This window comes from Ursus arctos, unplaced genomic scaffold (genome assembly GCF_023065955.2).
Source record: "Ursus arctos isolate Adak ecotype North America unplaced genomic scaffold, UrsArc2.0 scaffold_12, whole genome shotgun sequence".
Taxonomy (NCBI): domain Eukaryota; kingdom Metazoa; phylum Chordata; class Mammalia; order Carnivora; family Ursidae; genus Ursus; species Ursus arctos.
In genome coordinates, this window is record NW_026622786.1 from 29,818,002 (window position 1) to 29,843,487 (window position 25,486).

General features: G+C 41.5%; 1 long non-coding RNA gene and 1 other non-coding gene across 3 annotated transcripts in view; one reads left to right on the forward strand and one right to left on the reverse strand.

Moving 5' to 3' along the window:
* Positions 1-3,546: 3,546 nt before the first annotated feature.
* LOC113254851 (U6 spliceosomal RNA) lies at positions 3,547-3,653 on the reverse strand. The gene has a single exon (XR_003315974.1). It is a non-coding gene; the product is annotated as a U6 spliceosomal RNA (small nuclear RNA).
* Positions 3,654-7,917: 4,264 nt separating this feature from the next.
* The window catches only part of LOC123000977 (uncharacterized), a 28,506-nt gene continuing 10,937 nt past the window's right edge, over positions 7,918-25,486 (forward strand). Inside the window, exons 1-2 of one of the 2 annotated variants that reach the window (XR_008958780.1) lie at positions 7,918-7,979; positions 16,921-17,018. This is a non-coding gene — a long non-coding RNA (uncharacterized LOC123000977). Of the gene's footprint in view, positions 8,043-16,920; positions 17,019-25,486 lie in introns of both variants that reach the window. The other variant, XR_006409398.3, reaches the window with a different exon arrangement.

Here is a 25,486-nt window from a genome sequence, read left to right on the forward strand (position 1 = left end):
ATAAATAAAATCTTAAAAAAAAAAACTATAGCAATTAGGACAGTATGGTATTGGTGTAAAGTTAGATAAACAAATGAACATAACATAATAGAGTCAAGAAAGAGACCCAGGCGTATAAGTTTAATTGATTTTCAACAAAGGTACCAATGTAATTCAATGGGGAGGAGGGGAGGAGAATAATATTTTCAACAAATAGTGCTGGAAGAATTGAGTAGCCATATGGAAAAATATCAACTTTGACTCTGCATCCTACCATATTAAAAAATTAATGTATCATTTACTAAAACATAGAATTAAAACTATAAAATTTCAACATAAAAATATACAAGACAATCTTATTTACCTAGGCTTTGTCAAAGACTTTAAAAAATATGACACAAAAATCATGACTATAATAGAAAACATCAATAAATTGGATTCCATCAAAATTAAAAGCTTTGGCTCTACAAAGAACACAATTTAAAAAATGAAAAGACAAGCTACAGACTGGGAGAAGATATTTGCAAAATATGTATCCGACAAAATTCTTATATCTAGAATATGTAGAAAATTACTGTAATTCAATTATAAGGAGACAACCCAATTTAAAAATAGGTAAAACATTTATTTTTTTTATTTTTATTTTTTTTAAAGATTTTATTTATTTATCTGACAGCCAAAGAGGGAGAGGGAACACAAGCAGGGGGAGTGGGAGAGGAGGAAGCAGGCTCCCAGCAGAAGAGCCTGATGTGGGGCTCGATCCCAGATCGCCGGGATCACGCCCTGAGCCGAAGGCAGACGCTTAACGACTGTGCCACCCAGGTGCCCCCAAAAATAGGTAAAATATTTAAACAGACATTTCACTAAAGGAGATGTATGGACAGTAAATAAGCACAGGAAAAGATGGTCAGCATCATTAGTCATTAGAGAAATGCTAATTAAAACCACAATGTGGTATAATTGCATATCTAATAGAACGGCCACAAGTAAAAAAACCTCATAATACCACATGGAGGCAAGGATGTAGACAACCGGAACTCTCATTCGCTGCTGAAAGGAATGTAAAATGGTGCAATCACTTCAGAAAACCCTTTGGCAGCGTCTTAAAAAAGGCAAACATACACCTACCATGGAATTCTGATTATCCAATCCTAAACACTTATCTGAGAAAATGAAAGCACATGTCCATAACAAGATGTACATTAATGTTTGTGGTAACTTTATATGTTATAGCTAAGAACGGGAAAGGTCCAATGACAAGCGACAACATAAGCAGACTGCGGCATATTCATACAATGGAGTACTACTCAGCAATGAAAACAAATAAACTATATATAGATCTAACAATGTCCATGGATGAACTTCATAATAATTTCGTTGAGTGAAGGAAATCAGACCAGAAAAAAAAAGGAGCCATGCTGTATCATTCCATATGTATACAATTCTCCAAAATTCAAAGTAATCTATAATGATAGAAAGTGAACCAATGGTTGCTTGAGGAAGGTAGTGATAGAGAAGAACTGGAGAAAAGCAGTCCAAAAAGATGTGAGGAGGGGCACCTGGCTGGCGCACTTGGTGGAGTGTGCCACTGAGGAGTTGTGAGTTTGAGCCCCACATTGGGCATAGAGGTTACTTTAAAAATAAAATCTTAAAAAAAAAAAGGCATGAAGAAACTTTGACAGGTGAAGGATTTGTTTATTATATTGGTTATGGTGATGGTTTCATGAGTGTATGCATGTGTTAGAATTTATCGAAGTGTGCACGTCAAATGTGTGCTGTGTAGTGTATGTTGATTATGCCTCAGTAAAGTTGTACAAAAATACCTCAATGCATTATAAAGAAACCAGACATAGCTCAAGAAAGAATTAAAGAACTGGATCTAAAGAACTTATCCACATGTAGGGGCGCCTGGGTGGCTCAGTCGTTAAGCGTCTGCCTTCGGCTCAGGGCGTGATCCCGGCATTATGGGATCGAGCCCCACATCAGGCTCCTCTGCTGGGAGCCTGCTTCTTCCTCTCCCACTCCCCCTGCTTGTGTTCCCTCTCTCGCTGGCTGTCTCTCTCTGTTAAATAAATAAATAAAATCTTTAAAAAAAAAAAAAAAGAACTTATCCACATGTAGTACAGTGAGATTAAAAAAAGGGGGGGCATGTTATAAAAAAGACTAGGGTGTGATGGTGCAACAGAGTTCCAGAAAGATATAAGAAGGAGAATGTAGGAGCGCCTGTGTGGCTTAGTCAGTTAAGCATCTGCCTCTGGCTCAGGTCATGCTCTCAGGGTCCTAGGATGGAGCCCCACAGGGGCTCCCTGGTCGATGGGGAGTCTGCTTTCCCTTCTCCCTCTGCTCCTCCCCCTGCTTGTGCTCTCTCTTGCTCTGTCTCAAATACATAAGAATCTTAAAAAAAAAAAAAAAGGAGAATGTAAAAGAGCCAGTGTTTCTCAGATCCAGAAAATTCAGTGAATCTCCAGCAACATCTGTAAGAAGAAATTTTCTCCTAGATACATCATAGTGAAACAGCAGAATACTAAGGAATCTACGAGAGACAGAGAGAGAAACAGAAAGAGATCTTAAAGCAGCCAAAGAGAAAAGAAAGCCACTATAAAAAAGGGAAGACTGACATTTCATTTTATAAGAGCAGCTAAGGAAGAGAATACAATGTAAGAATTTCCTCAATGTGTTGAGAGAAAATAGCTGTCAACTTAGAATTCCACATTCAATGAGGCTATATTCCAAAAAAAGGATTGTATAAAGAATATCGTTTCCAGGTAAACGAAACAGGAAACCAATAAGAACAACTCCTCCCCTTCAATAACTTGAGAGCATGCCTCACCCAAAGACAATCACGAAATGAAATCATAAAGGACATACTTTAGCAGAATAAAAAAATGAAAAGCCTGAGATGCAAAAAAAACAAAACAAAACAAAAAAAACACATTGAACAAAAACATCTTGGTAAATATGAGGGCATATCTCAGCAAACTCTGGCTTATAATGGAGCAACATAATGTAACACCGTACTCTTAATTTTTGAAGGGAAAATAGACTAGAATTAAAATGTTGGGCTTATACTAGAATTAAAGTCATCCAAGGCCCTTGATTATTTAGGAGTAAGGTAAAGAGATGAACTTCAGATTTTGTTAAATCAGCATGCTAAACTAGCTAATTTAATTCCTGAAATGATAAACACAAGCACACATACTTTCCAACCAATTAGAGAGAAATGGAATAAGAAAAAAAAAAATCAGTTCAAGAGAAGGCAAAGCAAGAAAGAGAAAAACAGTAGCAGTAATAGCTGGGGTGCCTGGGTGGCTCAGTCGGTTAAGCGTCTGCCTTCGGCTCAGGTCATGATCCCAGGGTCCTGGGATTGAGCCCCGCATCGGGCTCCCTGCTCAGTGGGGAGCTTGCTTCTCCCTGTCCTCCCTGCTCGTGCTTTCACTCACTATTTCTGTCTCTCTCAAATAAATAAGTAAAATCTTTTTTAAAAAAAGTAACAGTAATAGCATCTAGAAGATTTAGAACAGCATCTCGCATGCTATCATCTTATATTTATTATATAATATAATTTATTATTACTGTAACTGTTACTTCTATTTGCGTGTCATTCTTGCACAGGGGCCATGCTAATCTTCTCTGTAGCATTTCAATTTTAGTATATGTGCTGCCAGAGCGAGCACAGCTGTTGTTTGTATCCTGATAAATCTCTCTGGAGCATTCAAGACAAGGACCCTCCAACATGCAAGTTCTACTAATGCTGATAGGTCCTTGATGCCAACAAGTTGGTAATGCTAATTAAAAGACAAGGCAGTAATCCGGAGGAATTAAAAAGTTCTGTTACTCACACCATGTATAGCCTTAAGCCAGTCACTTTACACTCTGGCCTTAGTTTCTTCACCTATAAAATGAGGGAGGGGATTAGAGGAGAGGTTCAGATTGGATGGTTCTGTACTTTCAAATCCTCATTAACCAAAAGAAAGAGGAAATCTCCTGACTCAGGCCAAAACCCAAACAGGTTCAGAAACGGTTTATTTGGGTGAGTGGCCGTCTTGCACTCACAATAAATTCGGGCCCCACCAGGTAGGAAGCATTGGCTCTTCTCACTCATACCAGAGCCTGACAAACTTGGAGGCCACTGAGCGGGGTCAAAGCAAAGCCTCCACTCAGAACAGAAGCGTTAAAGACACCCTTCCCAGCCAGGGTAGAAAGAATTCCAGAGCCTCTTGGAAGAGTCGACGGGCTCAGAGCTCTGCACTAACACACTGGAGTTGGGCTGCTAGACAGTATGTAGCTGCCAGACAAACCCACTCTCCTTTCCCCCAGTTACACAAAGACTTTTCAAATACACCCCTCTCAGCTGAATGTCTTGAATATTAAACTTCTTGAATCTCCCTGTCATCATTCTAATTCATAGATGCGAAAGCCTACGCCTTACGCACCTCACACACATTGTGATATAACGTGGTGGCAGAGGGAACTCAGGTAGGGAAGATAATGGCTCAGCTGCCAAAGATAAACCTGGTAGACGTGATAGCGGCTGAGGGAGGAGGGCAGAGAGCCTCCTGGGAAGTCCCTTTGAATTTGGGTGTGGTGTGAGTCCTTCTGTTCCCAAGTAGGGTTTTATCTAATCTGCCTTGAAACTGCTCTGCTGATTGACTGTTTTATCAATAAAAAACTGCTGAACTAAAGTTCCTCCTCTGAAGCTCGTAAGATGGGGTCCGCCCTGTCAGAAAGCAGTGTTGTAGCAAAAGGATCTGTGTACGAGGATGTTCACCAGAGCATTGTTTAATACTGTGGACTCTCAGTAGGAACTATCCGCGAAGTTGCGGGCACATCCATACATCATAATGTTAGGAATTGGACTTATTGCAAAGCGAGTCTTGGAGCGTCAAATAAACTATGATTCTATTCTGGAAAAATCAATAGTAACAATAATAAAGTTAGCATATGCAGGGCAAAAAGAAGGAACATGTGCCAAAATGTTAACACTGATTATTTGGGATTGGGGTGGAGTAGGATGGAATCTGGGGAGAAACATTTCTCCACTCCCTGGCCCCCTCGTCTTGATGTTGTACCCTGTCATTAGCCAAGGTGAGGTTTTGCAACTGAGTTGCATTCATGGTCAAATGCTTTTTCCTCAAGACGGAGACATTTTCTTTCCCTAGCTGCAGATATTGCCTTCACTCATTTGTAATGCTCTGTTCTCAGGAGACACGTACCTGGAGGTATTTACATATTAAAGTACTCGAGGTAGTTCACCGTAATATTTGATCACCAAATTTGAAATTTATGTGTTATTTTTGTTTAAATTGATAAAGAAGTCATGTTATTTTTTCTATTTTAGAGTTTAAATTTTTAAGAAGTACTCAATATGTGAGGCTATTTATTGCAACAGAAAGAACTGAGAATTCCAAAGTGCTGAGATTAAAATCTGATATAAACTACTTGTTCAAAAACTTTAAGGTTCCTGTGGATCTCTAAATTTTAAACATGTCCACCTGCATACAACTAGAAAAGTTGACCCCAAATATTGCCTCAGTTTCCTAGATGTTACTAAGGAATACACGTCCTTTTACTTTGTCTTGAGACCCAGCCTAACAAAACTTGGCATATTTTCACGGGGTTTTGTTTTGTTTTGTTTTTTGATTGCAATTTATTTCATTCATTCCACTCATTCAATAAACATCTATAATTACCATCATTGGTATTAAAAACAATAGCTCACATTTAATAGGTATTTTCTACTTGCTGGTAGTTAATACCAGCTAACATTTCACTTCCATTTATTACCTGCTGCTCTTCAATTAAATGCCTTCTTTTTGTCTGGCATTGGGGAGGATATAAAGATAACCTGGACCCTAAAGACATATAAATAATCCAAATATGGTTCTGTGCTCAAAAGGAGGGTCAGATACCAGGTTATGTAATTCCTAGACTAAATAAGTGACTTCCCAACAAGGAACTCAAGGGAGCTTCATGAGGGGGTTGGCATTGTATTTGAGTCTTTAAGCAAAGGATTTGGTTGTCTAGAGAAGAAAGAGGAGGGACATTCCAGATAAAGGCAGAAAGGCAGAGATAGGACTCTGCAGGGCATGTGCTGGGTCCTGGGTATAGTGGGGGCTAAAGCACGAGGTGCGTGAAGGGAATACAGGAAAGAAGACTTAAGGGGGAAATGCAGAGAATGTTCCAATTGTAAGGACCAGTGAATCATTTATCCCAACACCCTCATTTTACAGATGAAGGTACTGAGGCCTACAGAAAAGGGAAATCCCCTCAGTTATTCAGTAGTGGGGATGGAATTAGACTTCAAGTTCTCTTGGCTCCCACAGTTGAACTTCAAGTTACGCTGGGACAGATCAAGGAGTGCTTAGAATGCCAGGCTAGAGGTAGGTGGTCATCTCAATTCAGAGGGGAGCCAGTGAAAGTTTTGAGGAGGATGTGACTAGCAAAGTTGATGCAGGGACTAAGATGATTTGAAGGTTTCTAGGCTAAGTGACTGGGAAGTTGGAAATTATATTTTCATAAATGGCTTCTGTTAACACAGAATCAGATCTAGAAAAAAAAATGATTAGTTCGATTAAAAACAATTGGTTGTTCTCAAAGTAACTATTTGATTAATGTAACCTCCTTAAAAATGTCATGTATTTAGACACGTTCTAGTTAAAGAGTAGGTTAAGGAAGGTTGGAGCAAGCAGCCATAGTCTATAATGGGTATCAAGCGCTCAGTTTTCCTCCTCTGATTGTTTCTGCCCTTGGGAAACAAAGATTCTCTCACTGGAGTCCACACCTTCATATAGTTTGTATTCTCTTTACATTTGAAAAAGAGATAAAATATTGACTCCTTTTTTTAAAAACTTTTTTTAGTAGAAGCTTATTTTAGTTACATTTATTTTTAGTTTTACTTTCCTCTCAAGCTGCATTTCCTAGTACCGCATGAGGTAGCAAAGAGGATCAACCTAAGAGGTCACCTTGGCCACAAACCTCCCCAATCAGAGCATGAATCTCATTCTCTTCATCTGTAGAATTGCAGACCAGAGATGCACCTCACAATCACAGGTGCTCTCAAGGGGAGCAGAGCGGAGTGTCAAGACTGTCTGGGTTCCCATCCCAGCTCCGCCACTCAGGAGTCCTGCGATCTTGGATAAGTCATTCAATGTTTCCGAAGCTGATTCTCATGTGGAAAATACAGCTACCTAATGATAACGCATCCCGGGTTTGCTCCGGGTGTGAGAACTGCTAGACCACGGGCCAACAATGCTGACCACAGTGCCAGGCGCATACTAAGCATCTTGCTCAACCTTAAGCTATGTGAATTGTCTCGCCCACACCTCAGGACAGACAAGCGGCTCAGAAAGCAGAAGCATTTCCGAAAGGACTTGTCGGTTCCCAAGTAACTAGTATCCTTATTTTAGATGCACTCTAGAACTAAAGATGTAACAAAACCACTTCACAGTTTACTTCTCTGGGTAAACTGTTTTGAGAACATTTCCAAGAGCCTTTAAGGAAGATGTCTATTTCCACATCTCTGATTTATGTAAAACTATCCGCCCAATGCAAAACAGACCCTCTCTCGCTCTCCCAGTCTGGCCTGCTTCCCAGCTGTTCACATTCCCTACGGGATTGTTAGACGCTCCACACGCTGTGCGGGAGCCCGAGGAAAGTAAATAGTTTAGCCAGGCAGGCACCCCACCCACCATTTTATTTTCCTAAATCACTCCTTTAGCTAATATTTCAGGGACAGACACGCGACGCATCTGGCTCCAACCAAATATTTTCAGTCAGTCAGATTCCAAGGTAAATATTTGCCACTTTGATTGCAGTAACAGTGGTAGCATGAAACAAGGAGCCACTTATCAACCCTCAATCAGGGCCGGCCTGGCACTTGGGTGACGTGACCTGCCCCCTCCCCGTGAGCCCTTGCGCGGGTCCCACCTCCGCGCTTCCGGTCTTGCGCGCTTGGTGTCTGAGCCTTTCTGAGGCCTGATGGTGTTCAAGGCGAAGCCTTGGTAAAGTATGGTTGTGGGATTGGTGAGCTGCTGCCTTCGCCCAGATCCTTTCGTTTCTAGCAGGTGCTGTCTTTCCCACTCTTCACGACTGATTGTCGAAAGGGTGTTGGTTGTGGATGAGAAACACCAGGGAAGGGTTAAGGAAGTCTCCTAGATGTGTGATGGGGGGGGGGGCGGGGGAGATGTCCCCCTGAAGCCTCTGTTACTTAAATTGCGATCTTAAGAGACTCTTTTTTTTTTTTTTTTTGACTAGGGAGAGAAAGTGCCTGAGCATGAAGGGGGGTGGGTCAGAGGGAAAAGCAGACTCCCCGCTGAGCAGGCAGCCCCATGGGGCTCCATCCCAGCACCCAGAGATCGTGACCTAGCAGGTGCTTAACTGACTGAGCCACCCAGGTGCCCCAAGGGACTTTTACCATTGGCCCAAGGCTTTTGAGCTACAATGAGTAAACTGCCCTGGGCTTTTGTCTTCTGTCCGTTGCACTTTTGTGAGAATGAACGTCTTAGTTTTTTCTTACAGATGGATATTTTATGCAGGAAGAATAATAAAGAGGGATGAAGACATAGGAAAATGGCAGGTGGGGTGGTTTTGCCTCATTCTGTGGCAGGGTTTTTCACCTTTTTGGAGTCCTTTTGAGACTACGAAAATTAAAGACCCTTAGTTTTCCCAGCAAAAGATATGTGAACACATTATTTTGCCTATAACCGGAGGAGATTCAAGGATCCCCAGAACCCATCTGCAGACTCCTATGGGGGGAGCCATGGACCCAAGGTTAGGAAACCTTGGATTTTAGATACAGCATGCCCTGGTGACCTGCTCACACCATTCCTTGTCTTGCCCAGGTAGGACTAGGGTGAAAAAAGTGAGGCACTTGCCTTGGGCACAAAATTTAAGGGGGCATCAAAAAGTTCATAAGTCAAGATCTTTAGAATCAAATCTGCAAACTGTGGCTGTGGCTTGTCAACCTTTTTTTGTAAACAATTTTATTGGAAACAGGGCCAGGATTGGAGCAAGGTGGGTGAGGCAGGATTGTACAAATGCAGGTTCAGATTCTGTCTTTATTTTAAAGTCTTTATATTTTTTATTTTGTTCAATTTTTTGTTTTTATTTATTTTTTAAATGTTATTTATTTATTTGACAGAGAGAGAGCATGAGCACAAGTAGGGGAAGCGGCAGGCAGTGGGAGAAGCAGGCTTCCCGCTGAGCAGGGAGCCCGACTCAGGGCTCAGGACCTTGGGATTATGAGCTGAAGGCAGTTGCTTAACCAGCTGAGCCACCCAGGTGCCCCTCAATTTTTTATTTTTAAATAGTGCATTAAAATACTGTTTTGAATACTAAGTTTTTTGGACCCCCTCTATAATTTTGCACCTGGGGCTAGTGTCTTCTTTGCTTACCCCAGCCTTCACCCCTGCTTGCGTCCAGGATGCTGTTCAAGTAAAAACCAAACGGAAGTGATCATTTGCTATGTCTAGGCCCTGGGCTCCCACATTTCCAGACAGCAGGGGTAGTGGGAAAAACTCTGATCTATCAAAAGGGTTGATGTTTAGTCCTGGCTCTGTCATGTTCTGCTAGATGACCTTGGCCAGTGAACTTAGCTTTTCTGAGCCTCTTCTTAATTGCAGAATGAGAGGGTGAGACTGGGTACTTTCCAGTTTTGGCAGTCTGCGGTTCTAGGACTTTGAAAAAGGCAGCTAAGCCAAATTGTTCCCTAGAGAACAGAGTCCTCAATGAGCAGCCAGTTCCACCTGCCAGCTCTCTAGGGTTCTCTTGATTTGCCTTCTTGATGGAGAGGTTTTGCATTCTACAGACTTTTCATTTGTCTCAGTGTGAGGGCCTGAACCATCAAATCTCTTCAACTTGAGTACTGATTGCTAGAGTCAGAATTGAGAGCTGATGAGAGTAAAGGGCAGAGAAATGATTTAGTTTTAAGGAAAATGAGGCTCAAACAGGTGAAGTCAGTTGGCCAACGCGACACAGTGTCAGATTTAGAACTAAAACCCCAGTGCCTGATTGCCATCCGGTTTTCTTTTCACTTCACCTTGGTGGGATATGATGCATGCTTTCTACTTCCCTCCAGAGAATTTCCTAAAAGTATTTTGAATTCTCTCATAATATTCTCTCTGATTCCTGTGTTTTATTAGTTTCCTTGTTATGATGTTGCTCCTAGTGCTGGGGGATTGGGAGCCAAAATTCTTGATTAGTGTCTTATCCTTAGGTCTTCCCCGTCCCAGCCTCATCTTGGATTTAACTTGTATGGGGATTTTTTTTTTTAACTGCTACAAGGCATATAATCTTAGAAAGCTAACTTCCTCTGTGTTTCTTTTGAAAGATATTTTTAAAACTGGAGAGAGCAAGTGATGCGTAAGAGTCTGTAGGGTAGGTACTGTTATTATTGTTATTTTACTAATGAAGAAATTGAGGCACAGAGGGCTAATTAACTTGCCCGAGCTCTCCCAGCAAAGTATCAGAACCAGGATTCAAATCCAGGCATCCTGACTCCAGAGTCTGTGCTTTTTAACTAGCACACTGGATGGCTTCTCTTGTGGACCATTTCACCTGAACTTGAACAATTCAAGGGATGGAAAGTTATCTCAGGAGATCCTAGTTCTGTTGCTGGGCAACCTCTTCAATTGGAATGTCTTCCTTCTATTTGTTGGAACAAGCCATAGACAGTTATCCAAAACGGTTTTCTGTTATCTAAATAAGAAGGTAAAAAGGTGAGTGAAAAACGTAGAGTAAAATCTCTCAATCTATCCTGTCTCCACTGAACATTCCTGACCCACTCACTTCTAGTTATGTGAAAACACAAAGTTCCCTCTTTCAGTTTTGTGTTTGTTGAAAGTAAAATCCCCATCCTATGTGTTTATACCTTGTTCTGAGAAAGATTTAGGTTGGCCCACATGGGTTAGAAAGTATGATTTAGTAGCATAAATTAAAAGTGTATGACATGATCCAGCAATTTCACTTTTACATATTTTTCCTTCAGAAATAGTTACAGGAGCTTACCAGGATAAATATTCAAGGAACTTTGTTTCATTTTTGTAATTGCACAAAAGTTGTAGGCAATTTAGATGTGCACCAGTAAGGAAATGGCTAAATAAGTAATTAATGAAGTTGTGAGAAGATTTCAATCTAAACTTGAACTGGAAGATATGAAATGGAGACCCTCATGCATGCTCCCTCAGAAGAATGGCATTTAACTGAGAGACTGATTTCTTGTAAATACCTGATTTATAGAAGAGCGAGGCTTATCTTCTGACCAATGAACATCCACCAAGAATCTCTCCCGGGCAGGCCTTCTCCCTCTTTGCCCTCCTTACTCATAAGTACAGCCTGCCCCAAATCCTCAAAGGACTCACCTGTAGCTTGATATAGCATGTTTCCCAAATTTCGATTCCCTCTACAATTCCCAAATAAACTTGAATTTCTGGAAATTTGACCTTGCCTCAGTTTACCTCCTTGTTTAGATTGATAGAGTACCTTTTAACTATTTTCAATGTATAGTATTAAGATAAACTGCATTATTTGCTCTGAAGAAAATCATTATTGATATTTTAAAAATTGGTGCTTGGTGGCATATCATCTTCCATTGTTATCTCAGTGGCAATACAACAGTTTAAAGAAAAACATGGGGTGCCTGGGTGGCTCAGTCAGATGGGCATCTGCCTTTGGCTCAGGTCATGGTCCCGTGGTCTTGGGGTCGAGCCCCAAGTTGGGCTCCCTGCTCAATGTGGAGTTTGCTTCTCCCTCTGCCTCTCCTCCCTGGCTTGTGCTCTTTCTCTGTCACTCTCTCTCTTAAATAAATAAATGGAATCTTAAAAAAAAAAGAAAGAAAGAAAGAAAGAAAGAAAGAAAGAAAGAAAGAAAGAAAGAAAGAAACTCTAATTTCAAAAGGTTATTGAAGAAAATATGGAAAATAATAAAATGTAAAGAAGGAAACAAAGAACCTATAATCCTGCACCCTAAAGATAACCACCGTGAATCTTTACATTTACTTCTTTCCCATCTTTTTTTCTAGATGCAGTACTTTTTTAATAGATTTTTTGTGATAAAATATACATAATATAAAATATATTATTTTAAACATATTTAAGTGTACAATTCAGTGGCTTTAAGTACATTCACATTATTGTGCACCTATCATGACTATCCATCTCCAGAAATTTTTCATCATCCCAAACTGAACTCAGTTTCCATAACAATAACTCCCCCATTATTATCTCCCCCAGCTCCTGGTAACCACTATTCTACTTTCTATCTCTGGATTTCACTGCTGTAGTTACTTCATGTAAGTGGGGCCATACAATATTAATCCTTTTGTTTTTGGCTTATTTCACTTAGCACTATATTTTTAAGGCTCATCCACGTGGTAGCATGTATAAGAATTTCCTTGTTTTAGGGCTGAATAATAGTCCATTGAAAGTTCATACCACATTTCGTTTATTTGTTCGTTGATGGATGTTTGGGTAATTTCTACCTTTGGCTCTTGTGAATAATGGTTATGAACACGGTGTACAAATATCTGTTCCTGATTTCAGTTCTTTTGGGTATATATCCAGAAGTGGAATTGCTGGTTCATATGCTAATTCTATGCTTAATTTCTTGAAGACTACCATACTATTTTCCACAGTAGTAACACCATTTGCATTCCTATTTGCCATGCACAGAGGTTCTGATTTCTCTGCATCCTTGACAACATTTGTTATATACCATTTTAAAAAAATAATCTTTATCCTAATGGGTGTGAAGTGGTATGTCATTGTGGTTTTGATTTGCATTTCCCTAGTGATTAGTGATGTTGAGCACCTTTTTAAGGGCCTCTTGGCCATTGTTTATGTTCTTTGGAGAAATAGCTATTCAAGTCCTTTGCCCACTTTTTGACTGGGTTATTTTTGTTGTTGAGTTGTTAAGAGGTATTATATGTTCCCAATATCAGTCCCTTATCAGGTATGTGATTTGCAAATATTTTTTTCCATTTTGTAGAGAAATATGCCTTTTCTTTCTATGGATAGTGTCCTTTGATGCACAAAAGTTTTTCGTTTTGAAGAAGTCTAATTTATTTTTTCTTTTGTTGTTTGTGCTTTTGGTGTCATATCCAAGAAATCATTGCCAAATCCACTGTCATGAAGCTTTTCCCTATATTTTCTTCTAAGAGTTTTATATTTTTAGGTTTCACATTTTGGTCTTTGATCCATTTTGAGTGAATTTTTGTATATGGTGTAAATTAAGAGTCCAATTTCAATCTTTTGCATGTGGATATCCAGTTTTCCCACCGTTTGTTGAAAAGACTTTTCTTTCTCTGTGTTTTTATGTTTTAGTGCTTTTTTGATTCCAGACTTACTCCTGTTGGAGCCCAGGCTGCTTCTCTGGATTGTCCTCACCCTCACTGGTTCGTGCTTAAGGGATTGTAAAGTTATTTGGGAACAAAGGGAAGACATAATGAACCTGAATCTAGTGCAGAAGCATGGTGGCCTAGCAGAGCCTAGTGAAAGTGCTGGTTGAAATATTGACCAAAGTGATCTTGCTATAATCTTGGCTGAACCTATTCCATTTGTTGTGAAATGGGAATAGTGATAAGAAGACCCACCTTATTTTGCCAAACAGTAGCATAAATCCTGGAATATTATTATGGCTAATAGCCATTATCGTGGTTGATGTGTATGAGGAGAGTACTCTGTGCTGCTCTCTTAAATGTTTCTCATTTATTATCTCATTTAATACTCGAAATAGTCTTAAGAGGTTGGTGTTATCATTTGCACTGTTTTACCATCTCTGAGCTTCTTTTGTTGTCTGTAAAATGAAGAAAATTGTATCTACCTTGCAGAACTAGGAGGAGGATTTAATGAGTAGTGAAAATAAAGGGCCTAGCAAAGAACACGCACATAGTAGATGCTTAGCAGATGGTGGCTGCTTTCCCTCGGTCCAGGAAGCGATTCCGGTAAGCACAGACTGTATTAGATGAGGATTCTGCTTTGTTCTAACAATCTTGAATTTCCTGATACTTCTCCTTCAAGGCAAATTATAATGGTTATACTGGTGAGATAGGAAAGTCCGATACCATTTATTTATGAGACAGGAATGCTTTCTAATTACCTACCTGCAAGGCTGTTTATTATCAGACACTAGGAAGACTTCTACAGACACTCATCTAGGAAATGAACAAGCACCAGCAGCCCTGGAAACAGCGGGCTAGGGATTGTGCGCCAATAGATCGTGATGATTTAACATTCATCATTTTCACTGATAAAGTGTCATTTCCCTAAATCTTTCTTCATTTTACTACCATTTCCCACCTCCTTTACTTATCTTTTAAAATAATGATTACAGCGAAGACGTACAACCGCCTGAGACCAAACTAGAGAAACAGGGCTTCAATTAGCTGATACCTTAATATAGTCCTTACAGTTGCAGTTATTCTGGGTCATATTTTCTGGATATTATTTGGAATTCATTGGTTAGATCCAGGCTGTACATTTTCTCTTTGGCTGCAGCTAATCTATTAACTGGCGGTGGGATCAAGTCCTGCTCCTCAGTGGCAGCTGGGCCCTCCCTCGGAGCCTCTCTACAATCCCTTCACTTATTGCTAATTGACTTCCTAATTCCCTACAGCAGCTGTTGTAAACCTTTTCCACTCTCCTCCATCCCTTTAATCTCCCTGTTCTCCACACACCGAGTGGCAGGTGATCGTGCATCCGTGGTCAGCTCTCTTTCCCACTGCCGTTTGGTCCTCTGCCATCTTCACCTCACCCCCGGGATCCCCTTTACCTCTCAGAGCCTGGCTCTTTCATTTACTCCCTCTCTCCTAGCTTCAGTCTTTCCCGGACACATAAACAAGCTCAAGTCTTCCTCAACCTATAAGAAAGCCAACCACATTTCTTGTGAAGTTAATCATGTTCTTTTTTCATTACTGGCAAGCTCTTAAGTCTTTTTTCTCATTACAAAAGTAATACAGTAGTAGAAAATTAGGGAGTACAAATAATCAAACCTGTTTCAGACACCCATAATCACACTTCTAGAGGTAACCACCAATGTTAACATTTTGGTTTATATCCTTCCAATCTTATTTCTAAGACTTTGAGATCTACTTAGACTTAGAGGGCATTCTGGGTGTTCTCTTTTGTAACTCGACACTTTTCCTGTGTCAGTATTTTTCTAATCATTGCATTAAAATTTCCATGGTATGGGAATGGCTGGGTGGTGCAGTCAGTTAAACACCGGACTCTTGGTTTTCTCTCAGGTCATGATCTCAGGGCCGTGTGACTCAGTGCAGAGTCTGCTGAAGAGTCCCATTCCCTCTCCCTCTGCCCCTTCCCCGTGCTCTCTCTCTCTCTAAAATAAAATATGTCTTAAAAAGATTTTTCATTGATGGATGCATTTTATGTAGCCATTTTAAATCATATCGTAGGAATATTTCCAATTATTTGCTGTAATTAACATAAGAGTATAATCTTTGTAAAGAAATCTTTGCACGTAGTCCTGATTATTTCTTTAGTACAAATTTCTGCAGAGAAGTTCCTGAATGCATATTTTAAGTATTTAGATACATATTTTATTGTAAAATATAAACATTTTGACAAGAGTAGCCAACTGTCATAACTTCAACTTTTAACTCCAGGTTATTGAATTCTAAGCAATCCTTGCTTGTCCACCATTACTGAAACTGCTCTGTCAGAGGTCAAGGTCAACGTCAACTACTAATCACAAGTCTTCTCAGATCCTATCCTGCCTAATCTCTTTGTGACAACTGCCACTTTCTATCTTTTCCTCTTAAAAATGTTTTTTCCTTCTATTTACTTGAGTTCTTCTACCTCTCTGGTAACACATTTTCAGGCTCTTTCTTCGTTCCTTTTGTTTGGCATGATCTTTTCCTTATTCTGAACTTACCTCAGATTTTCAACTATTGAGTTCATGCCAATGCTACATAGATCTCAGCACAGATCTGACCTTAGTTGGGGTCTACTGGCCTCTCCATCTCACATCTCCCCACTCTTCCCTGCCTGCTTCCTCCTCTCCCCATCCCTGCATGTACTTTATGCTTCAGTCATTCTGAACCACTTGCATTTTCTATGCCTTTGATCATTTAGTGCTTGAAAATTTCTTCTCCCTTTCCTCACCTGATAAAGCTTTAGTTCTCTTTCAAAATTCACCTCTTTTGGAAATCTCCGTAACAACCCCCACTCCCACTCTCATGCCTCTTTGCCCTCTGGCCTGGCCAAGTAGAGTGATCCTCTTCTAGGCTGTCACATTCATGCTTCTCTCCCTGTGCTGTGTTATAATGGCCTTTTTCTAGTCTGTAAGCTTCTGGAGGTCAGGAATTGTGATTTTGAGGATGATATTCCCAGAGTGTAGCCTGGCACTTGTCGTCTAGTAGAAACTTGTAGTGAGTATCTTCATCCCTTGGTCAGATCATGCTCCGATCTTCCTCTGGGGACCTTACTCTTGAGCCATGGGTTTGAGTGGGACTGACCTAATCCCACCTGCAGGGTAGGTCTTTACTGGCCACATTGCCCAGTTACAGCAAAGGAGAAGATATATATATATATATATATATATATATATATATATATATATATATATATATCCATTTTAAATCATATCGTTTAAATCATTTAAATATATATATATATTTTTTTTTTTAAAGAAAAACTTTATGTTCTGTGACAGCTATTAGAAGAGACATGTTTCTCTTCTTTTACATGATACAGTGTAAAGACTTAAGGTAGGGGCACCTGGGTGGCTCAGTCGGTTAAGTGACTGCTTTCAGCTCAGGTTATGATCCTGAGATCGAGCCCCTCATCGGGCTCCCTGCTCAGTGGGGAGTCTGCTTCTCTCTCTCCCTCTGCCTCTCCCCCCTGCCCCAGCTTGTGCTCTGTCAAATAAATAAATAAATGAAATCTTAAAAAAAAAAAGACTTAAGGTAGAATTGTTTATCCATTTTGCTAGTGTGAAGGGGTGCCTAGAACCGTCTGAGAGCTGTGTGTGGAAGATGAAGCTGCTGTCCTAGAAGACAAAGCAGAGACAGACTGAATCAGCATATGCATGTATGTATGTAGTATTATTATTATCTTATTTAACAATCATGTGTGTTATGTTTCTTACATGCCGGGTGCTGTTCTGTGTGTTTTATAAATATTAACTCATTTAATCATCATCTCAATTTTATGAAGTAGGTACTGTTATTCCTATTTAATGTCAGAGAAAACCAATATACAGAAAGGCTAAATAAGTTGCCCGAGGTCACACAGCTCATAAATGGGGATATGAAGCTGGGTTTGTACAGTGGCACCAAAGAAGGGCTTAAAAAATAGGTCTTTCTCTGAAGTCAGACATCTATTCAGTGTGATATCCTTTCTTCATTGTGTTTGAAATCTAGCCAACTGGAGGTCCTGTACCTGGATGCAGAGTAAGGGAGTCACTCAGAAAGGCTTATGCTTTCTTACACATGTCTAATTAACACAGAGCCTATGATCTCTGAGCAAGCTTTTTATATCAGAAAAGCAGATTTTTAAATGTTCCCTGCTCAGAAAAAGCTAGGTAGGAGTCTGTCTCTTCATGTGGTTTATTGGGTCATGGAATATGAGAGTTGGAAGGGGGCCTTAAAAATGATTCCCTCTGGCCCTCTAAATTACTAATGGGAAAACTGAGGCCCACTGAGGAGTGTGGCTTGCTCAGGGTCAAAAAGAGAATTAGGGTGCACCAGGACAAGTGCCTTTCTCAGGATGGCCAGGTGTTTGCTTGTACTGGCCCTTTCCGTCTGAGGAGACTTTCTAGAACTCAGGATGTACCAGGCCAGGCTGAGACTATAGTTAAAAGATTTGAGTCCTGCACTGTTGAAACTAGAAAGCAAAGGGTAAATGTTTGCTCACTTACAGCCATAAGCAAGACGGAGGCTCCATTGCCTATCCCTCATTTAGAGTGACACCTCCCAGGAAACCCAGAGATCTTGCTGGGCATGTCAAGGTCACTTTTGAGTCCTCAATTCCTTGACCTGTCAGTATCTGTTTTCCCTCATGGTCTCTGTCTCAGTAAAGGTACCACCGCCTACACAAGTCTACAGTCTTGACACCTTTCACTTCTCCCTCTCCCCATCCCTATAGTCACTTCTCTGGTTTAGAACTTCACCACCTGCAGTAGTAGCCTTATAACTGATCTTTCTGCTTCAGACTTGCCCCACTCTAAGTTGTTTGAGGCGTTGTAGCCAAAATTAACTGTTTTTACATTTTCAAAAAAGTATTTATTTAAATTATAAAATTGCTACACACTTGCAACAATTTGAAACAGTGTAGTGGGATATAAAGTAAAACCTGGGGCGCCTGGGGGGCTCATTCCATTAAGCGTCTGCCTTCAGCTCAGGTCTTGATCCCAGGGTCCTGGGATGGAGTCCTGCATCGGGCTCCCTGCTCAGTGGGGTGTCTGCTTCTCCCTCTCCGTCTGCCCCTACCCCCAGCTCGTTCTCACTCTCTCTCGCTCACTCTCTATCAAATAAAATAAATAAAAAATTTTAAAAAAGTAAAACCTGAAAGACTCCCATCTCCCATATTTCCAACCTCAATGTATTGAGGTTTTATCTGTTGTATTTCCCATCAGACTCTTTTTTATGCTTATCCAAACATACCTGGGCATCTCCTATAGGCTATATGCCACTGTATTTTCCAGAAGCCCAGAAGTGCCCATTTCTTTGCACATTCCAGGCTTTATGTCCTTTCCTTAATTTGCTAATGCTTTCCCCTCGCTCTTTCCTCACCTTCCTTCCTCCAGCTGACACCTACTCATCTTTTTAGGACTTACCTCATCTGTCATCTCCTCCCTGATGCTCCCGGACTCAGTGGGTATGTCCCCTTTTACCTCTAAGGTATTGTGCTGTATTATTATAAGCTCTCTGTGCTGCTTTCTTCCACTGGAGCAGAGCTTCTTGAGGAAGAGTCTGTGCCTTATTCTCCATGGCATTCCCCCATACCTGGCATAAAACCAGGCACAGTGTTCAATTCACATGACTGAGTGATTGTGACTTATTACTGCCTGTCTCCTGAAGTGCAAGTGCCTTGGGTTGGGAGGCAGTTCTTCCAAGCAGACAGGACTATGAGGCTTCCTAAGGGAGCTGGTGGCATCAGGGGAAGGAAAGGAACTAAAACTGATGAAGAATAGTCACATCTAGCACATCATATATGTTATCGTATCTAATCTTTTCAACGTTACCATCCCCATTTCAGAAATAAAAACATTGGGCATCAGGATGTAAAGTACCTTGCCCAAGGTCACACAGTGAGTAGCAGAGACAAGGTTCAAGTCTAGTTCCGTGTGAGTTCAAAGTCCAGGCTCTTACACACTGTGATAATGGGTGACCAGGTGGGTATGGTATGGTTAACACCAGCCATTTCCCTAGACCCTTCATGGGTAGTTGGAAAAAGTCTGTGTCTGGGAGCTTCTGAACAGAGACCCCTGAAGACCTTCAGTCTCTAGGGACATGGTGAGTGACAAACCCAACATCTACACCTTCAGACACTGTGGGCCTTTTCACTTCCATATACTTTGAAAAGGGTGCCAAGGCTCCAGAGTTTATGTTGGAGGGAGTTAGTCTCACTCAGCCAGCTTTCTACAGATTTCCCTCGGGCAGCTGTGACTTCCCTTAGTCTTCTCCTACTCACCTTATTGACCAGAACTGAATTACATGGTCATGTCTAGCTCCAACGGATGCTGGGAAATATTTTTATTCAAGATCAAAATTCTAAAGATTGTAAGGATTTTTATTCCAAATCAGGATTCTGAAATGGTGATAACAGACATATTGGGATTGGCATCCAGCAGTCTCTGATGCAGGTGTGTTTGGGGAGCTGGGGGTACGTGTTTTCTTTTGTAGCTCTCCGCTGCTAGTGTATAAAGGAGAAGGAGAAGTTGAATGGAACATGGTGCAGAGGGTTAGGGGGAGAGCAGAAGAACAGTGCCAGGCACAGAGGTTGTCAGTGAGGGAACAGTTGAAGTTTTGTTGGAAAGGAAAGAAGGCTGGGGGAAGATGGACTGGTAGAAAGAGGAGGGATCAAGGGATTAGTGATCTCAGAGAAGCCGAAAAACAGATGTACAGCTCAATGGCTAGGACGCCGTGTCAGAAAATGGTGTATCTGTGAGTCACCTGGATGACTAGTCGGTTAAGCATCCTACTCCTGTTTTCGGCTCAGGTCATGATCTCAGGGTTGTGAGATCGATCCCCATGTTGGGCTCTGCACTGGGTGTAGAGCCTGCTTAAGATTCTCTCTTTCCTTCTTCCTTCCTCTTAAAAAAAAAATTGAATATCACTACATAACGAATAAATCAATATTAAAAAAAAAAGAAAGAAAATGGCATATTTGGCAGTGACAAGAGAAACAATGTGGCTGTGGCAATGGGTGATGGACATGGAAGTGTGATCAGGGTCATTCAATGTAAGGAACATAATGCATGGCCTTGGAGGATTCTCCCCCTGTACACTGAACTGCTCCAGGAGGATGGCAGGAGTAGGGACACAGAGAAATGCCGGGAAGCTGGTGTAGTTAGACAGTGTGAGCCCCAAAGGAGTTACACTGGAGGAAAGTAATGGTCTTGAAACACATAGGAGTGTGAGGACACTGAGCCCACCTTGTGGCTTCATCTGCTGAACCAGGTAGATAGATACACAGGCATGAGCGAACAAGAAATCCTCCCTCAGGATGGCTATAGAAGATGCTTGTGATCAGGGGATAACTAGGTCTCAGGGAACTCCAAGAAGAGAAGAGAGCCTTCTGTGATAAGGGGAAGGATGAAGGGGATTGATTTGCCATAGAATAGAGGATTCTAGTGGGCACAGAGGGAAGCTTTGCAGGAAAGAGGAGCAATTGATGTTTGGGAAAAGAGACATGGGACATTATGAGATTGCGAATGTGAGAACAAATGAGAAGTTTTACATTTTGGACAGTGACTTAAGTCTACAAGATGTAACATCTGGTGTAGCGAGTCCACACAGATCTCTGGGGTCAGGTTGTCTTGGGGAAGACCCAAGTGGTGGCTCCAGAGAGACTGTGGGTCAACTCAGGGATTGGTTCCGGGTGGTCAGAGGTCATACCAGGAATTTCCAACAACCTAAGTGTAAAGCAGTTGCAGGCCAAAAAGAGATCCTTTCCTTGCTTGGAAGCCTCCCTTGCCTAACTTCTAAGGCTTCCAGGATAAAGTTTGAGCCCCAGAAACAGCCATCACTCACCCTGCCAGCTGCTAGAGATAGCTCTAGCTGCCCAACAGTCCTGAGAATCGTGCTCTTCTAACATCTATTTTGATTTAAAATCTTTTATGTTTGAGATGGACTTTTCACTGTTGACAGTGGGCCGGGTTAGCCTATTCATTAGGTGTGGAACTCCTGGCTTGTGGTTAATCCTGATTGGAAAACAAGGTAAATACATTTCCTGGTAAATGTATAAATATATATAGATGTTGGTTGTGCCCCTCCCCACCACTAACATACACTGTAGAAGCAATTTGAAGCAATTTAGACGTGCTCAGCATCTGGCCACCATAAAAGATTTCGAATGAGTCATGATTTTGCACCAACAGAGAGGGCTTGTCTTGCTTGTGGAGAGAATTGTGTTTACCTCTCGTTCTGCTTGTGACTCTCTCTATTACTTTATGATGATCAGTCTGATTTGTGTGTCAAAGAGACTGGTGAGATAAGGATTTAGAGAAGGGAAGCAAAGAGAAGAGAAGGAGGGCCCAGACAGTTACATATTCAAGGCAAAGCAACCAATTTTGGGGAGAAGGACCTGTTTTTGCTTTTGAGAAGCCAGAAAAAAAGAAAAAAAAAACTAGTGGAAAGAGCCTTATTTTGTGAGTTCGGAGGTGACCTCTACTAGCTGTAGGCTACTCAATCTCTTGTCACCTCAGTGTGCTCATCTCACAGGTGGACTCAATAATGGTTGCCCTATCCAGCTGAGAGAGGAAAGGAGCGCTCTTGCTTAAGAGCATTGTTGGGGGCTGGCTGTGGTGTGGGCTCCTTAAATAGGCCATCTCATTTAATGGCCAAGACAATTCCATGAGGGAAGTGGCATTAAGCCATTTTTCAGCTGAAAGAACTGAGACAAGGAGAGTCTAAGTGGCTTGACCAAGTTCATAGAGCTTATCAGGACTCAAACCCATATCTGTCTGGCTCCAAATCCTGTGTTCTTCCCATTACTTCATGCTGACAGTGAGGTCAAAGAACACATTCTAGTCTCCTGGGGAGGGAAAAAGCACAAAGTGGCTTCCCAGCTGTAAGGCCCAAGATGTCCCTGGGTCCTTGGCCCCCACAGAGAGCCCAACCAAGCCCAGTTCTGTTTCCTCAGAGCCCTGCTCTCTGCTGTGGGAGCAGGTGGGTTGTTAATCTGATAAACGGCTTCCTGCTGAGGTGGGAGGGCGAACTAAAGGGCTGCTGAATTGCCCTCCAGAGTGGCAGGTGGGAGACTCCAGTGCTTTCACCCACAGAGTTGCTTTAGGACTAGTGGAAAGAGCCTCATTTTGTGAGGTAGGAGATGACCTCTACTAGCTGTAGGCAAGTGGGAGACCTGGCTTTGCCTCTTGCAAGTATGTGACCTTAACTTCTCTGCCTTTCAGTTCCCCCATTGGTAACGTGTGTACGAATGCACAGCTTGAAGGGTGAATGTCGTGAATATTAAGTGAAATAATGTGGGACGTGTGCCTAGCACCTCTGTCATACAGTATGCACCGCCAGGTAAAAGGCAGCTGTTGTCTCCATGGAGGAGGTGGGCAGACCTACAGGGAGCTGTTTAGGCACCGAGTAGTTTTTGCGCCCCATCCCTTACATCCACACCTCATAGTCCATCATTTATTCTATTTATTTATTTATTTTAGAAAAGGTGTTCTAAACACCCTGGGTCAGCTTCTGAGGAAAAGCATGTGTGACACAGGCAGCATCCTTGCCTCTGTAGAGTTCACAGTTGGGCTGGAACCACACATGGCAGCGAAGTCTCCCGTACAGTCACAGAGGGAGCAGGGTCTATGAATCTAAGCTCGCCTGCCCCAGTGGAGTCTCTTAGAGAGTCTGACATTTTAAAATCCAGGCCTCCTCTCCAGGTGTAACAGAGGTCTTATTATGGAGTTGTGAGTACATTCCTTCCTTGGTGGAGACAGCAAAGGCTAGGCAGCCAGACTGCTGAGAGAAGGAGGAGGCAGAACTCTGGGCATGGGTTGTCTCCAAGGCAATCCTGGGAGTGCTTCCCATCTGGTGCTGGCAAAAACCCACCGTTTTGTCAGAGACAGACTGATGCCTCTAGCTCAGAGTTTATGGGATAGTTTACTTGTTAGCTGGAGCATTTATAGAGTGTTTGGTGTTGCCATATCTTCCAGGGATGGGAAATGTAACAGAGACTTGTTCCATCTCCCAGCTCGCTGCCTCACAGGTGGCCTTGGTGTTGGGCAGATCAGTGAACCCTTGAGACCTCTCTTGGAAGGTATTAAGATGCGTGTCTTGGTTCAGGCATGGAACTTGGAGAAAAGGCTCATTGCCAGTCTCCTTGGGAGGAAGCCCAAGCTGCAGCTATTCTGGGGATTGGATAGGGATAGAGAGTTCACCCTCCTGGGCTTTCCAGATCTTCCATGATCCAGCCCCTTTCCATCCCATCCTACCCCACTATGCTGCTCATTCCTCAACATCCAGCTAACAGGCTGTTCCTCATGAGTCCCCAGACACACTGAAACTCATTCCCATCTCACTGATTTTGTTTGCAATTGAATCCCTACCGTTGTACTTCTTAGCCATACTAGCTCATCTCTCAAGCCCAGCTCTCATTCTGCCTCCTCCAGAAAGCTTTCCTTAACCTCTGTAGCACATGCTGACCTTTCTCTCAGATCTCCCCATTTTAGTGACTATTCATTATCTTATGCATTCATTCATTCAATACATTGACAAGTTTTACTTGTTCCATATGAAAAATACTTCTCAAATCCATCTACTTCTCTGCATCTGTACTGCTTCCACCCTAGTCGCCTCTTGCTTGGATTTTTTTTAAAGATTTTATTTATTTATTTGAAAGATACGGAATGAGCAAGAGAGAGAGCATGAGCAGGGGGAGGGGGAGAAACAGACTCTCCTGCTGAGCAGGGAGCCTGATGTGGGGCTTGATCTCAGGACCCTGGGATCATGACCTGAGCTGAAGGCAGATGCTTAATCCACTCAGCCACCCAGGCGCCTCATCTTGCTTGGATTATTAAATACCCTTTAACTGGTCTCCTTGTTCTCACTCTGCCTCTCTCCAACTCCTCTGTACTCCATGGAACATTTAGTGATCTTTTATAGAGGTGAATTAGCTCCAGTCACTCCCCTGTTTACAGTCTTCCAGTAGTTTCTCAAACTCACCACAGCTCACAGGGCTCTGTTACTTTGGTCCATGGGTGCCTTCCCAACCTCCTCTCATCCCGCATTCCTCTTATTCAATCTGCTTCACGCACCTCAGCCATCTCTCTGTTCCCCAAAAAGGCCAAACCATTACCACTGCCTCAGGGCTTTGCACTTGCTGGGACTTCTGCCTAGAATGGTCTCAGTTCCTCAATGCCCGTCTCCTTCTCATCACTCAGCATCCTGTTCAACAGTAACTTCAGTGATATCTTTCTTGAACACCCCATCCAAAGTAACTCTTTAAATCACACTTTATCTCATTACACTATTTCTTTTATATCATTAACATTTTCTGAACTTACCTGCTTTCTTTGTACTGTTTCCTTCTTCCCATGCAGAGTAAGTGCCCTCAGAATAGAAACAATATCTGTCTGGTTCACTGCTTTAGCCTCAGAGTTTGGAATAGTGCTTAACACGTATGAACCCAAAACCGTTGCTTAATAGTTTGTTAGATAGGTATTAAATGTCTTCTACAGATGAATCACTGAAAATCGGTAATTACTACCACTGATTAGAAATATAAATTTGTATCCTTGAAACAGGATTTCACGGAGATGGTCTATGAAACTCTGGTTTATCAAGGAGTTTGCAAGTGGTTTGATGATTTTAGAGGGAAAAAATGGTGAAACAATTTTGTTCACATACACTTAGCTAATAATTTTAAATGTAAGATTAATTAAGACTTCTATAGAAATTCTCTTACCTTCTTAATAATTGTTTTATGCCATTCACTGCAAGGACTATATCAGTCAGTTCATCATAGCTGACTTAAGTGGTCAATATAGATTATTTTGTATAATGTGTTTTATATCATGATAGTATTAAAATTCTTAGTTGTAAAAATTTACATTTTTGTTACTTTTGTGTTGTATTAAATCTCTTGAATCAAAATTAATTGAAGGGTGTCATTAATGATAATATTATCGATAGCATAATACATAATTCTATATGTGTAAATATTGAATACAGTTTCAGTATGAATGTACAGCATGAATCTGTATGAGCTAGGACAAAATAATCTATAAGTTTGTTGATTTAGTATAATAGCTAGAAAAGAGATGTTCAATTAGGGAGTATATTACTGAATGCTTGAAAATTGGACTTCATTTCATTGTAACAGTC